The sequence below is a fragment of the Mugil cephalus genome, chromosome 22 (assembly GCF_022458985.1).
Source record: "Mugil cephalus isolate CIBA_MC_2020 chromosome 22, CIBA_Mcephalus_1.1, whole genome shotgun sequence".
Taxonomy (NCBI): domain Eukaryota; kingdom Metazoa; phylum Chordata; class Actinopteri; order Mugiliformes; family Mugilidae; genus Mugil; species Mugil cephalus.
In genome coordinates, this window is record NC_061791.1 from 8,285,545 (window position 1) to 8,301,133 (window position 15,589).

Below are 15,589 nucleotides of genomic sequence, written 5' to 3' on the forward strand. Positions count from 1 at the left end.
AAAAGTATATCAAGCTTCTTTTGAGTGAAGGCTGAGCTTTTCTGTGTACTCATTTGCCTCTCCGCTAGTCACCAAAGGCTTACATAGTCTTTGAACAGTTTGTTCCTGATGCAATGTCACCGTGGAACGATCACAATGGATTTTTTTCCACCCCCTCTGACCTTAATATAGACAGGGAAGCTTGTACATATACAGTATATGGTTTGTGTGTTTTCTTGCGTTTATTTATTTTTTTTATCCTAGAAACATCAAGTGGGATTATAAAGTATTACCACATCTACAGTACAAAAGATTCAATGAAGGATTATCAAAGGCGAGGTATATAAGGGATGAAGGCATTAAAAAGGATTTCCTCGGTGACTGTGACTGCACGTGTAAACAACAAACCCTGTATCTAAGTTATTAATAAAGACAACCTCTTATGTGTTGTTTCATGAAAGTTTTTCTTTTTTCTTTTATTATTACGTTCTCTTGTTCAGCTTCGGCGTGACGCATTTTGTCTGCACAGCGTATTTGCGTTGCTCACCGTCGACAGGACATGATGCTTTGTTTGTCTACGTTCACGCGTTTGTAGCCTTGGTGGAAAATAATGCGGCGGTCTCTCTCTGTCAAAACCCCCCCGTGAAGAATGAATGCGATGTAGTCTGTCACATACGGCAACGTTTTGGTAAAGTGCAGCGACGCAGTCTGTTTATGGCACGTATTCGCGCATGCAAAATTGTGGCTGACTTGGAAGACAATGATCGATTTAAAGTGTAAATGTGCTCCTGCCTTGTTCAATCAATTAACGGTGAGAATAACATTAGTGGGTAATTTCATGTTTTCCTTTCCTGTTGTTCCATCCTCTCCATGTTATTTGTGCTCATCGCATACAGTATGATCACATAAAGGACTGAATCAAAATGTATTCAATACTGGTGCTTGAGCTACAGTATTGTATAGAGTGGTTCTTATTCATCATGTAATTCCATCATTTTTATCCAGAATCTACAAAGGACAAGCTCTTGGTACCTGGAGCTTTCTTTCTGGAGTCTAAGAAGCTCTGATCAGTCACATTTTAGTGTACTTAAATAGTGGACGTGGAGGGCTCTGTCGTACCCTGTTAGCAAACAAGCTAACGCCTCCCATTCCTCAACGTGAACAAGTCTTGGCTCAAATATCCGTTAGCTGTCATCCAAATATCTGCAGGCTGGACCTGAAACCCCAAAACATGACCCAGGTCATCAAACAACAGCCGGCGGGTTCTTATATTGTCAGAAAGGTTTGGGTTCTTACGCGACAACAACCCCAAACATGCGGCCAGAAGTCATGAAAAAGGGTGCGGCAGCAGATGGTCCCCAGACAGCTGTCATCTCAACATCATCAAGTCAGCCTGAGATTATAGGAAGAGACAGAAGTGTTTCGTGTGCTCCAAGATGCTTGGGACAAAGTAGCTTCTGGGGAAAACTGTGTCCGGGAGAATTGGTGCTGTAACTAGTGCATAAAAATGTTTGTGTGTATGTTAAATGTATGTTAGTCATTCAGATTTCTCCAACATATGTACAAAGCAGCAAAGTGCTCATGGGTCTTTGATTTGTCATTACACTTTAAAACATAGGTCTTCAACAGGGGGCCTGTGACCCCTAGGGGGTCCGTGGAGGCACTGTAGGGGGGTCGCAAAATCTTTGGTTGATAGACATTTGTTATATATTTTTCCCCACAAATTTTAATTTCTTTCAATTCACATTAACCTGAATCCAACATATTTTAGTAAAGGGATAAGGGATAGCTTAGTATTGAATGCACAATAATAGTAATGTATATTTATACATATCACTAGGCCAAGTTTAATATAGAACACATATAGTTCCCTTCCATATAGGTCCCTACTTAATCCCTCCATCAGTTTGGGGTCCTTGCCCTGAAAAAGGTGAAGACCCTGCTTTAAAACCTTCTTGTCTTTGAATGTGTGATATGATGATGTATTCAGACACATGTCAGAATGATTTCCAGAGACAGTTATTTCTGTGTAAACACAGTGGTTTGCTCAGAAGACCGTATCTGTCTTGTTTTGTTTCTTCTTACTGCAGGTCACAGGACTCAAAATAAACGTATTTCACGAAGGCATCCTCAGAACTACTTGCCAAGATTAAAGGAAGACTCACGAAACACTCCAAGACAAGAACATGTCTTGGAAACACGGACGTTTTGAAAAAAAAAAAAAAAGCAGCTATCACGAATGGAGAATAAGAACACAAATTACACCAGTGGATGGATTCCATAGAGAGAGGATGAATAGTGATGGTGGGTAATGTGGAACGGTGCCAGTCGATACTGTGCTGAAAGCTTCTGGTCAAGTTGGTGAAAGATACTGTCGATAGATTACATCCACAGACCACAGCAATGGATTCCCAGAACTGTTGTTTGTGTATGTGTATGTTTGCTTGCATGTGACAAAAAGACAAGAGAATAGATGAGCGAAATTCAAGCGCACTCTCATACTGGACAGTCCAGCTTGGTCATTATCAGTCCACCTTGTCTTGTGAAAGAGACGAAAACACTGTTATCATTTTGTTGGATGCAAAAAAAGCAGTTGGGGCCACGGCACTTCAAGCCAACGGCAGCCTGTCCGGCGCCAGTGGGCCGTCTTTATGTGCCTGTGGCTGGCCGTTGCTTGTAGCTGCGGCAGTTTTTCCAGCACCGATGCCTCTAGGCCGCCTTTATCAGAAGCTGTTTGGCCATTTTGAGGATCCCGAATCTGCAGAGGAGGCAACTCTGACTCTTCATTCTGTCAAAAAATGAGTTCAGATGCGAAAAAAAAAAAAGGAAGCAAAATACTTCACCCACACACACGTTCACTATAAATAAGAAAGGGCGATGTGAAAACTGTTCTTCAGACAAATCCAGGTTGCGGACGTTTCCTCTCACACGGGAGCAAAACACAGTTGGGCGACAGCGTAAGCTGCTAGGGGGATGATGTGAAGAAACTGATTTAAATGACCATTGTGCGTTCGTTTTATTTATCAAATTCAATTCTGTGAAATTTTTTTATTTTTTTTCCTCTCTGCACCTCAATACTCCTAGGGGAAGTGAGTTTTGAAATACGTACCCGCCACCGAAGAGAACAAAATGGAAATCTTTGCGCTTGGCACTTCAAGGAAAGGTTACAGCTACGCCATATAAATTATAGTCAGAGTATGATATAGGGGAAATAACTCTAATATTTGAAAAAGGTTAGAGAAAGATTTTAACTAAAGCACCAATTCATCATGTCCGCGCATTTTCCACATGTGTGCCATTTGCTATTTTTGTTTTTTTTTTCATTCAAGGTGGCACTGTGCATGTATATTATGTGTCCCTAGCCTCCATCCCCCTGACCATCTGCAGAGCACATCCCGACGGAAGCCTTTAATTCTAGGGGGACGGAAAGAGGCACGGCCAGGGTGGCTTTGTCTGGATCTCCATGGACATGAGCTTGGCTCTCTGGAGACGTAGCTGGCAAAACATTGATTCACCTGGCCCTGCGGCGTGTGCACGCAGGCAGACACAGGCGCAGGCACACGCACGCGGATCTGTGGACAGACAGACAGGCAGCTGCTAGCTTGATGGGGAGGCCGATGATACATGGCTGAATAAACACTCGCACAACATGACGGACTAAAAACTGAAACACGCGCGCGTTTACACAAACCCCAGTAAGCCATCAATATGCAAACTAACTAATTATATGACTGAGCGACATGTTCAACACGCCCGTCCATCCACACCTACGCGCCGGCCCATTCGCGTGCACTTTCGCGCAGTGGATATACAGAAATGTCAGCTTCAATATAATTTACCGTCCAATAACCCCAGATACAGACAGAAAATTGAAAACCTATTTACAGTCCCAATCAATGGCGTATCAGTGTCATTCACTGCGTCCACGCGGCACGTAAAACTTCATTAGCTCAGTGACACGCTAATACTGTTTCTACGAAATTGAGATATCATGCAAGAGGCTGACGCGTGCAGTGTTTCGCTGTGATTTAGACCTGGAAGGCTTTGAGAAAGTGAAGGGAATGGGCACTTTTATGAAGACGGACACGCTAAATCCGGCATCGCCATTGGCACCTCATAAATATCATCATCCCTGGGATAGAAATGACTTGCAAATTGTCCATAAAGCACATATATAGAGAGAGTTTGTATGTGGGATTTAACATGCTGCCACTGTGACGGATGCATGATAAATGTCTATTTTGTGGTTGATACAGTGTTTGTGCATGAAAGGGGGAAAGGGGAAGACCCCCGGGAACACTGCACCACTGTGGGCGCGATCTCTGTGTCCCCGCAGGCTCAAGATAAACCTTGTACAGCTGTGTTTAAAGGGGTTCACTGAGTTAATTCAAAGGACAGAGGGACCCAACACAAGCGTATGCATGGACACACGGGCACACACAGTTTTTCAGCGCGACGAGGAGGGCTGCTGAAACAACACGGCGCCAGCTGGCAACGGGACCCGCACAGACACGCGGATACGCGCGCGCACCTCCCTCCAACCCACTTGACTGCATTAAAAAAGAGGCTTCATCAAAGCCATTCATGTTGCCTCCATAAGTCATCATCTCATTTGCAAGACAAATGGGGAAGTCAGATTGGTCAGTGCATTTTAATAAAGAGCCGAGCACTGAGCTCGCATCCTCTTCTCCTCCTCTGCCCTTGCAGATGCCGCACAGGCGTATCTGATGAACTTTTAATGCGCCGACATTAAAATTCCTTCTTTAATACCTGTATTTAAAAAGAGGACCATATGGTTTTCTGTTTCTAATTGTGTAAACAGAGCGTGGTTTTTCAAACATTGGCAATAAGTGTGTCTTTTGAGGATTTGGGGATCAAAATAGTGTCTCTGAGACAGAGGTCTTCAGCGTTTTTCAGGCCAACTGATAGAGAGATTAAGCAGGGACCCCCTACCTACTATATGTGTTCTATATTAAACTTGGCCTAGTGCTATTTATAGATATACATTAGCATAAGCTAATTAATTAATACTATTCCCGTATCCCTTTACTTAAATATGTTGGAGTCATGTTAATGTGCATTTAACAAAATTTTAAAAAAATATATAAAAAATGTCTAATCAACCAAAGATTTTACGACCCCCCCACCCCCTGCAGTACCTCCACGGACCCTCTAGGGGTCGCAGATCCACTGTTGAAGACCTATGCTCTAAGTTTTATCCTACAGTTGGATTAAACCTTGGACTATATTATATATATTTTCAGTTTGTCCAGTCATATCAGAACTAAGATCAGTCTCAATTCTGAAGCACAAGTACCCGAGAAGTCTACAAAATGCTCATGAAGATCTGCTGAAGAATACCGTGTGTTATCTTTCAAATAGCCACAAATCACTGGCGCTTAACGAAACTTTACCACAGCCTAAGAAATGAGTGGACATTTATATCCTCTTTCTTCAATGTCATGCCTGCCATGCGTCTAAATTGTCAGATGATAAGCTGAGACAACCAACAAAAGACATCGTGCGTTTAAGCTTTTGAGACAAACCTGTGTGTCCTTGTAATTAAAACATCCTCATGCAGAACACAGATAGTATGCAACCCTTATGATAAAAAAAAGAAATAAATTATAAAATTCCATTACCATTTGATCTGAGCATGTTTGAGCATGGACCCGTGACCTTAACATTAATTTCATAAGGTCAAGCGATGGTGACCCTTCATGGAATGACTATTGTCACTGTAGATCGCAGCACTATTGATTTGCTGTGCTTTGAAAGCTATCTGATTATCGAGAGCCGCAGACTGTTGATTTAGCTTTGTGCTCATATTGAATAATTAAACGAGGTTTGCCGGTATCTGCGCATTTCATCCTTCGGGCGACTCCGAGAGATAACTTCAAAATCTGGCAGGAGGATAATAAATGAACGCGGCTCTGACACAAATCAATGGAATTTCTAAGAGATTTGGACAAAGCGCGCCAAACCCAGAGACACACCTATTGTTGATTTATTGTGTAACTTAATTTACAAGGTGTCAGTTTTCCTCTGAGGTGACAATGGACTCTTGGTCTTAAAACCCTCTTTGCTTGTTTTAGTGATTTTATTTGTTTACAAAAGGCAATGTTAGGGCCTTTTTTTTCTGTATTGATTTTTAAACAGCTAAGTTTTGTCCTGTCAAGTAGGAGGCAGCCTTAAAAGCTAATATGCACTTTACAAAGTTTTCAGTCTTTTCAAACATTTCAAAACCACATGTGCTTATTATTGATCCTAAAAGAAGTCCACACGTACCCAGAGATAGCACATATACAACAATCAGGCTTAACATTATGACCACCTGTCTAATAATGTGTAGTTCTCCCTTGTGCCTCCAAAAACTCTGAAATCTCATCAGAGAATGGACACAGGCCGTCTGTGGTCGGGTGGTGGGGTCATTGCTATGGGGGGGTACCTGGTCTGGTGTAGGTGGGTGGTACACATCCAAGTAACACCCACACAAACTCCAAAACTTTCTCTGTAGGGCGCTGAATTGTCACAAGATGACCAGTGTTATTTACTTCACCTGTCATAATGTTGTGGCTGATCAGTGTTTAGAAAAAGCTTTTACTTTGGAATCTTGAAGAACTCGCACAGGTGCGCGAGATTTTAGTCACGTGAGTCCAAGCTGGAGTTAATTAGTAGGCCTCAGGACGCTGCCTGTTTGTTTACGGTCACAAACACACTTTGTTTACGTTAGCTGGAGTTTAAAAAACAACAGCTGTTAAAAATGTACTCGAACGGCGGAATTTGTTTCCTCCGCGTGCGGTTCAAGAGAATATTAGCGGTAAGTGATTTTTTTCTTAATGTATGTAGCGTGCTTGTGCGCAGTTATCAACTCCGACGCCTTCGCCGCTGGGATACGTTGAAAACGAATGTTATCTCTGTTACGTAGTAGATGTTAGAGGATTGAACTGCGTTTTAAGACACGTTGGCTCTTCTTCCTGGCGTGTAGTTCGGCTTTGACTGATATTATGATGGCGGCTAAAGCCAGACGACCTCGTCTGTTTACTCTGGTCAGTGATTTTGTCGTGTCGTCATAACCTTAACCTCCTGAGACCCTACGTCATTACGTTTTAAGTTTGTGGCAGTTTGTTTTGCTTCATTTAAATCTACTGGTCGCTTTTGTCTGAAATCTAGTGGTCAATCCATTCATTGGGACAATAGTGGAACCTCATCAAGTTTTACGGTTGCAACTTGTTTGTTTATGTTTCATAATAACGAACTTCGATGTTGCTAATTAGCAAGTACTCGTTTGAGGACGTTGGGACTTCATTGTTTGCAATAGTGTACTGTTTTTGTTCAGCCATTCTCAGCTATGTAAATAGTTGTATATATTTGTTACTCATTCGTGAATTTATTCTATTACACAATGAAATGATTCCTGTGTCCACATATGAGGAGTTTTTTCTCCCCCAAAACTGTTAAAAGATGAAGCCAAGTTTGAAAAGAGTTTAGGTCTTAGGAGGTTTGACCAGGACGAAATCAGGCTTTGAGAAAGTGAAGTGAATCCTCATAAGCATCTTCATCACTAGTATTGATATGACTTGTGTGTGACAAGACTTGTATTTGCTTGTGTGTGTGTAAATACATATATACAGACTTTGTATGTGTCATTCAGCATGCTGCCACACTGAGGGATGTGCTGTAACAGATGTTTAATTTTGATCTTACATTTGGTCAGTGTCATGTGACGTGTGTTCTCATTGTGCTCACATGCTGTATATCTATAAATATTATATTATGCTGCTCCTTATATTTAGTATATTTGAGGCCTATTGTGACTTGTATAGCAACCCTGGTACAATATTTATATATAGTTAGAAGTTAAAGTGAGCATAATTGGTCACAGGGCACTGCAGTAGCACTCAGTTTGTATTTGGTGAGTGGCTGTGAAGTTTCTTTCGCCTGTAGGTGGGGCTCTGATGCAGTGTTTCAAAGCACAGGACCCCTCTGTTAGTGAGACCGGGGAGGGAGGGAGAGGATGCTGCAGCAGGCGAAGCACCTCTCCAAAGACCACCAGAGGCACACTACATAGACATGAACATAGATTAAACATCCAGGGTCACTGGAATTATTTTCTTCTTCACTAGTTAGCTGTCTGCTTTGAGCTCCTTGTCGAGGAAACGCATCTTGCACCATTTTATTTTTCTTTATTTAATTTCTAATGTGACAAATCAGCAGGAGTCAAAAAAAAAAAAAAAAATCTCAGTTGTGTGTGTGTGTGTGTGTGTGTGTATATATATATATATATATATATAACCATATTGTGATGTTGTCTTTATAAGAAGATAAGGCTAATTTGTGAGAAATGAGCCATTATCCCTGCACCCTCACACTGCTTATTTCGTTAAAGACATGATTACATAATTAGGCTTTTAGAATATTAATTGCTTAAAATGTATTGGGGGGGAAGGATACACTCCTCGGGCATGTTAAGAGATCATCAGTGAACGGGGGTGGCGGGGAGAGGGGCGGGTGGGGGCAGATTGTAATCCCCTGCAACTATGCAAGGGTCGTAATTATGTTGCCGCGTTGCCTAATCTCTGATGTCTTCAAATGATCCCGCGATTGGGTATTCAAATCCGATGATCTGATCATTTCACCCCGGTGTTGTAGCGCATTTGCGTAAATTCCCCTTTGGCATCGCCAAATCCCATTCTCAACGGGATGAATGCATTACATAAACCTTCTCCTGGCTGCAGGACCCGTACCTCACTGTTTAAACCTCTGTTCAATCCCATAGATATTATGTTCTTAATTTTGGGGGAAAAAAGAAAAAAGAAAAAGAAAATCGCATAGTGGGACTCTTATTTAACTTTTTTTTTAATTAAATAAATAGTGCTCTAATAGTGCTCAGCTACCCTAGTATTGTCACTTAAACAGCCCTATCATAATCATGATCATGTAAATGTCTTTTTTTAAGATCATTGGAACCTCTTTAAAGTAGTTGCCAGGGACCCAAAGCAAACCCCTCCACTCCTCCTATCCCAGTTGTTACTGCGGACGGCACAGGCAGCAGGGTGGAAAGCAGTCGCCTTTTACAGTGGGTGAAGCTCCATGTCGGTCCCTCCCGGCTTGACGATCCGCTGTGAAGCTGCAAACTCCTAGGCAGCATGCCTCTCTCTCTCTCTCTCTCTCTCTCTCTCTCTCTCTCTCTCTCTCTCTCTCTCTCTCTCTCTCTCTCTCCGTCCTCCCCTCACTCCCCCTCCTTCTCTCCCTCTCTCTCTCTCTCTCTCCCCCCCTCGCGCTCCCTCTCTCCTTCGCACTTCGCCGCAGCACCCTCAGCACCTCAGTTGAGCAGGAGCACCGCACTGAGTCACATCTATACACACACGCACACAGACACACACATATATACGCACCTACACGCACACAAGCACAGCCTCCTGCGGTATCCCATACGGCGCAGCGGCTTTTCCAACGGCATACCAAGTGTGTCCTCGCCGGGAGATGGGAGGCGCGGCTCCCGGGTCTCAGCGCACTCAGAGCGGCTTAGTAGAGTCCTGCTGATCGGAGATGCTGCTGGAAGTCTGCTGCTATTTCCTTTTCCCGTGCAGGAATCGCCCTCCAGCTGCACCTCTACCGGGGATTTAAAGTGGACAAGACGTCTGATCAGGATATAACATTATTCTAAGCATTTTTTGGGGGGGAGTAAAAGGAGTTGGGATTGCTCTGGACGTGCCTCTTATCCGCAGTGTCGATGCGACTGCGGCTGTGAATGATATCTGCATAGATTACAGGTAAGGAAAGGGGCTTGTCACTGCGTTAGTCCTCGCAACCAGGACTGTTCTTTTAATGTGCTTTGGTGCCATTTTAGCAGGATTTGAGGTGTGAGGTTGCCACTGCACCAGCCAGGTGACGAGAGGCGTGTTGCACCTGTCCTCTCTGCGCCATGCCCGCTCTGCGCACTCCGGCGATCGGGCGGGTTTTTGTTCCGAACCTTCCCATTTGGATCGTTTAACTAGCCCCACGGAGAACTGCAGGAAATAACAATGACCTGCTATTTTTTTTTTCTGAACTTGGGACGTGATATTGACCGGATTCCCTCCGCTGCTCGCTTCATCTCATTCGTGCCCTTCATCACATGTGAGACAGAGTGAGCGGCATGCCCAAACTGTGCTCCTCATGCAGCATCAAACTCTAAAAGGTTTGTCGGGGTTTCCAGGTCAAATTCGGTGTCTGCAAGGATGAAAACAGCGCGTTGGTTTCCCCTTAGTGGCGTTTAGACCCGTGGAGTTTAACTCGGATTTCAGTTTGTGTGTCGGCTCTAAATTATGGAGATGGACAAAACTATCTACTATATTATTACGCACGGTTTTGTCAGAATGCTGCTTAGCAACTGAATTTCGAGATTTGTGGGAACGTATTACCATGACAAACGCAGCATGGTGACTTTAAAAACTTATTTGATCTGTGTCATTTTGGAGCATTTCCATGCGAATTTCGTGATCCTGACCTTTTGCCGCCTGGAACTGTTCAAGCATACCGAACTTTTTCTACCCGCAGCTTCACAGCAAAAAAAAAAAAAAAAAAAAAAAATCTCCTCGCTGCTGATGTGTAACCCTATTTTTATTATTCATTATGTGGCTGCAAGCTGCACGTTAAGAGTCGCTGTGCCAACTGTGTCGGGGAAACTCACGCTCATGCAAAATTAACCCTGACACGTTTCTCCCCGTGCGCTTCCAGGATCGCTGGGATATGACAGTCTGGCTCAGAGCTGCTGAACTTGACCGATGTGGCTCAGACGGATTTCCTTACGAAGGGCTTGACTTTCGAGATCTCTAAAGGTCTACTCCTAGAAAACACTGTACTGTTGCGACAGGATGTGGTCTCTGATGAGTTTAGTGTGACTTGACCTTAAGTCTTGGAGTTTTAGTTATATACCTTTATGATCACACACACCATGGGTGTAATTTAGGTTTAAATTAGTAATTTTCTGCTTTATTTGCTGAGATGTTGCACTAAAGAGCACAAGAGTTTCAGATTTAGATTTTTTTTGTGCTGAGTTCATCTGTTTAAGACTTTTTGTGATGGTCTGTAAATGTTTTCAGCTTCACTCACAGGGTTTTCTATCATGCTGCCAAACAAACTTGAAGGCTTTTATTGACTAAGACAGTTGGAAAGCATTTGATTAAAGTCATAGATCACAGTAGAGTTGCACCATGTCAGGATAATGGGCTTTTTTATTTATTTATTTTTTTTTAATACAGTTTAAGAAAGTCAGCACTGTAATAAAACGATGCATTTGGCTCTGTAAGCAGTATCTTACTTTATGGACACATTGGCCTTTGTCTCCTTTATGGATGTACAAGGTTAATCACACCCTTTGGCTCAGCGGAGCTCAGGGTCATTTCCTGGCATTTGTGACATCTCCACTTGAATGGCAACGTTTGTTGAAGATCGAGCTGATTTCTAGAGATTTAAGCAAGAAGCATAATGGCACAGATTTTTTTTTTTTTTTTTTTTTAACACGCCGTATCTTCAGCTGTGTAGTATGGTGTACGTCTATGACTCCAAATGCAGCTTTTTACATTCCCCCCTCCCTCCCCTCGTCTCTCACATTCTCCGTCCTTCCTCACTTCGTTTCCTCCCACCCTCTTTTGCACCTCGTGTCCATAAAGCAGCTGCTCCAGCGAATGCAAAGTGCAGATTCGTAGTACAGCAGTCGCACTGAGCCGCTGTCCACCTGCACTCTAGACTCAATGCATCAATTCAGTGTTGCCCCCCCCCCTCCCTCCAGTCCTTGTTAGATACTTAATATAAAACCTTGTTATGTTGTGGTTACACAAATATCTCACACAAGACAACAGTTATACGCTCCTAGTTGCGAGTGTGGTCCGCACTAGTATATAAGCTGGTGAAGTGCATACTCAACAGAATGTGGCTGAGGGGACGAGGCTGTATGCAGGGAAGTCCATGAGGGGCAGTGTGGTTCACAGGCTGGTGCAGTGGATGGATTGATCCCACATACTAGGCTTTCACTAAAAACAGTTTTAATTTTGTCACGTTATCTGTTTTCAGATCGGACGGCGCATATTCAGTGATCAGTAGCACATTTGTAGAATTTTTCTAATGTATGCAATAACTGGACATTTGATTCATTGTGATGGGAAAATTGTATCATATTGGATTTCATGCTTTTTGCTTTGATGATGAGGTCTTTAGTCCTCTTCTTATGTTTTTCTGTAGCTCTGTGATTGAGGCTGGCAGTCTGCGTGTTTTCTTTTTTTTTCCCCAAACACAATTCTGACTTGTGTACCCATGTTCTTCAAGGTCTAAAGTGGGGAAAAAAAATTGTGTCCCCGAGCACTTTGATAATCCTATCTCGTTTATGTTTTGCATCCTTGTCCTTTCAACCAAATTCCAGCTCCGTGCTAAACTCCTAAAGGCGCTCAGAGCTCTTGGCACTGCTCATTCTCCCTTCCTCCCTCTCTCCGTGTGCGCTGTCCATCAAGGCCTGCCTATAGGAATTGGAACAGCAGCCTTTATCGGCCCGTAAGCACCTCACATTGACATACTACCCCCTGTCTGTCGGCCAGTGTTACGGCTACAATGCTGGTGTTTGGACCCGCGGTGCACGGCCTTGTCAATATTATGGCTTGCTAATGGATAAACTCTCACTCCAGCTTTGGCAGTAAAGACATTGATTACATTTTGGGGCGGCGCGCTTACAAGAAGCAGTAGAAAAATCTTTGCGCTGTGTTAAGAAGGAGACTGGAGATATATGAATGGGAAGATTCACCGTGGTGATATAAATGCTCGGTAGCCGCGTAGGCAAGACTCAGCGGAAGTGTGTTTGTATGTCTGCGTGTGGGTGTGAATGATGCATCTGTGACCGGCCGTGTACGAATACTCGAGTCGCAGAGACGTATCGTCATGTCAGACTGAATGATGGGTCTGTGAATTGGACCTGAATGGAGCTCTCTGTTTGTTCTCATTCTCTCTTTCTCCCTCTGTCTCTCTTCCTCTTTCGCTCACACACTCTTATACCCCTCTGGGCTGTGACAGGACTACCAGACACAGGCTAGTTTCCAATTAGACTGCCTCCTCTCTCATGCCACCAACCACCACAGAGGAAATCGTATTTCCGTGTCACCAACTGTTCTGCCCACTATAATCTGTCTCCCATATGAGACACATGATTCTTGAACAGCGGCTGCAGGGATCATATAAAACTGGGGTCTTTTTTCCTTGGTTTGTTTGGAGAGCAATGGATTAACATTTACTTTTGTTATCTTTACCTTAGAGTAAGCTTAATTTTCCTGTACAGTGTGAAATCGTGTTTTAGTTGACACTGAAAAAGATGGTATCTCTGACTAATGGCTTGACGCTTCTGATCTAAATTCCAATTTGGGTGGAGGAGTCTATGCTACATTAAGAGAATAATTGTTTACAAGTGACTAATTAACCCTTTTGTAGTGCAGCACAGAGCTGCATATTGATGTCTGCCACAACAATGACAGCAGAGAGAAGTGAAGATCTCCAAACAATTGCTGTTGTGAATTCCACGGGGAGAAATCAATACATGTCATGCCGTCCAGGATAATGAGAACCTTTTGTTCTTCTCTGAATAGTTTAGTCAGGATGTGCTGGAGGCACGCGGGGAGGATGTATGTAAACGCATAAACGTGTATGCGTGCACGCTTACAGTATTCTGACGCTCAGAACTTGTGCTTTTTATCTCGGCCACGGAGTCCTATTAAGCTGTCGCATGCCTTTATAATGGGGCCCAATACATGTACATGCTACTATATCACAGTTTCGCCACTTTTATTTCTCCCTCCAGCCTTCTCTCATGCTTCCTTTCATCTTATTACTCAGTCCTTCTCTCTCTTACGGTTTCTGCCTCCAGCACTCTCCTCCCATATCTTTCTGCCTCACTCTAAGCTGCCTTGCACATAACTTTATCTGCATGAGTTTGTGTGTGTGTGTGTTGGGGGGTGGTGTGGGTAAAAGAATCCCGACTGTTGTGACATTGGAATGACCTGTGAGGAAGGATATAAACCGAAAGGGAGACACTGGTTGTTGTTGTGTTAGATGGGAATCTGGGAGACGTGAAGAGGCACCAACATATCAGTGGGTTTGCCAGACTGCTCCTTTTGATAAGACCATATTAAGCGTTTCTCCCAGGTCTCTATGATTCATATGGAGCCGTGAGTCTGATGTATAAACAGCTCTCTTTGATGCAGCGGCAGATGACACGCTGTGGCATATTGGCTCTTATGCTGGTGTGTGCCAAGTCGAGCATGACAAGCAGTAAATTAGTTTTGTTTCAGATGCATGAAATGATGAGAAAATTGCAGACGGTCTTAGGGCATTTTTTTTTTTTTTTTTTTTTTTTTTGCCTGCCGCTTTCTCTCATTTGCTCCTTCGCCGGCGCCTCAAGTCCACGCAAGGATTAGGCTCCTAATTCTGTTTTCATCCTGCCTGTCGCAAAAGAGGCAAGGGCGCGCATGCTTAAGTATGCATGCATGCGTGCACACATGTTCGATTAATCCATATCAGACAATGTTGTCTGTATTTTTATGCTTTCGCAATTCATCCCGCAGGCTTTTTTTTTTTTTTTTTTTTTTTTTTCCAGATCCTCCTTTTAACCTCTGGGTATTTTCTCATTGCTTTAATGTCACTGGCGGATCTTTTCAAGTGAGCTTGTTGCAACAAACTGTGTTTTAATTGTGCCTGTTCTAATGTTTCACAACAGACCTCAGCCTCTTGAGCAGCAAAGCTTGCAGCGTTGTCAGCGTAAAGCCTGGGAGGTTTGCAGTAGCATGTTTGCTCTTGACATGCCAATCCTGCTGCAACTCTCCCTGAACTTAATCTGTTGCTTGAGCTCTGCATTGACCCTAATGAGCGCTGCTCCTTTGGAAAAAAGTTGAACTTGTTTCAGCTTGAAAAGAGGATCAGTGCTTGCGGCAATAGGTGCTAAAAGAGGTCAGCGGTGTCTTTCGGGTTGTGAGCACTCAATGCACCACCTTTCTTCAGAAATAATAAGAAAACACTGCCACCCTTACTCTCAAGGTTTTGGTAGATGCAATTACAGAGATTCTTTTAGAGAGAGTGTACACTGTGACTATCTCTAAAATGACCGTCTAAAATGATTGCTCTTATTTAATATAGTCTTCACTTACAAAGGTATATTGTTGCTGTGATTGACGGAGCCCTGTAGGAATAGAAAGCCACAGTAAAGTGTACTGTGAATGATATTGCCATACTTGATGACTGTATTTTCACAGTATAATACAGTTTCCTGGCAGGAGGGATCCTTTGTTGGGACGACCAGAGGACTTAAAGCTAATGATATGTCTCACAAGTCTCGTCACCCCCACACATTCTGTGTTTTCTCGTTTCCTGTCTGTCCTCGGTGTCGGTGGTGTCAGGGGGCATCAGTATGCACTGTTACCACAGTAATTGTGAAACAGCGGGTTCATGGAGGACCCCTGTCGTTGTGTAGCCAGAAGGCGGTGGGGTGGAGGGAGGATCTGCTTTACAGTAATACCCTCCCCGCCCTACCTTCTCCTCTCTCCCACCTCCCCCAGGACACATCATGGTCGAGCAGCATAATGTTAGGGATGTT

The 15,589-nt window shown here is 43.4% G+C and overlaps 1 protein-coding gene across 2 annotated transcripts in view; it reads left to right on the top strand.

The window, feature by feature from the left end:
* Positions 1–6,685: 6,685 nt before the first annotated feature.
* plxna4 (plexin A4) overlaps positions 6,686–15,589 on the top strand; it is a 205,050-nt gene continuing 196,146 nt past the window's right edge. Inside the window, exon 1 of one of the 2 annotated variants that reach the window (XM_047575065.1) lies at positions 6,686–6,799. The gene's annotated coding sequence lies outside the window, so the exon portion shown is untranslated. Of the gene's footprint in view, positions 6,800–9,276; positions 9,756–15,589 lie in introns of those variants that run through there. The other variant, XM_047575064.1, reaches the window with a different exon arrangement.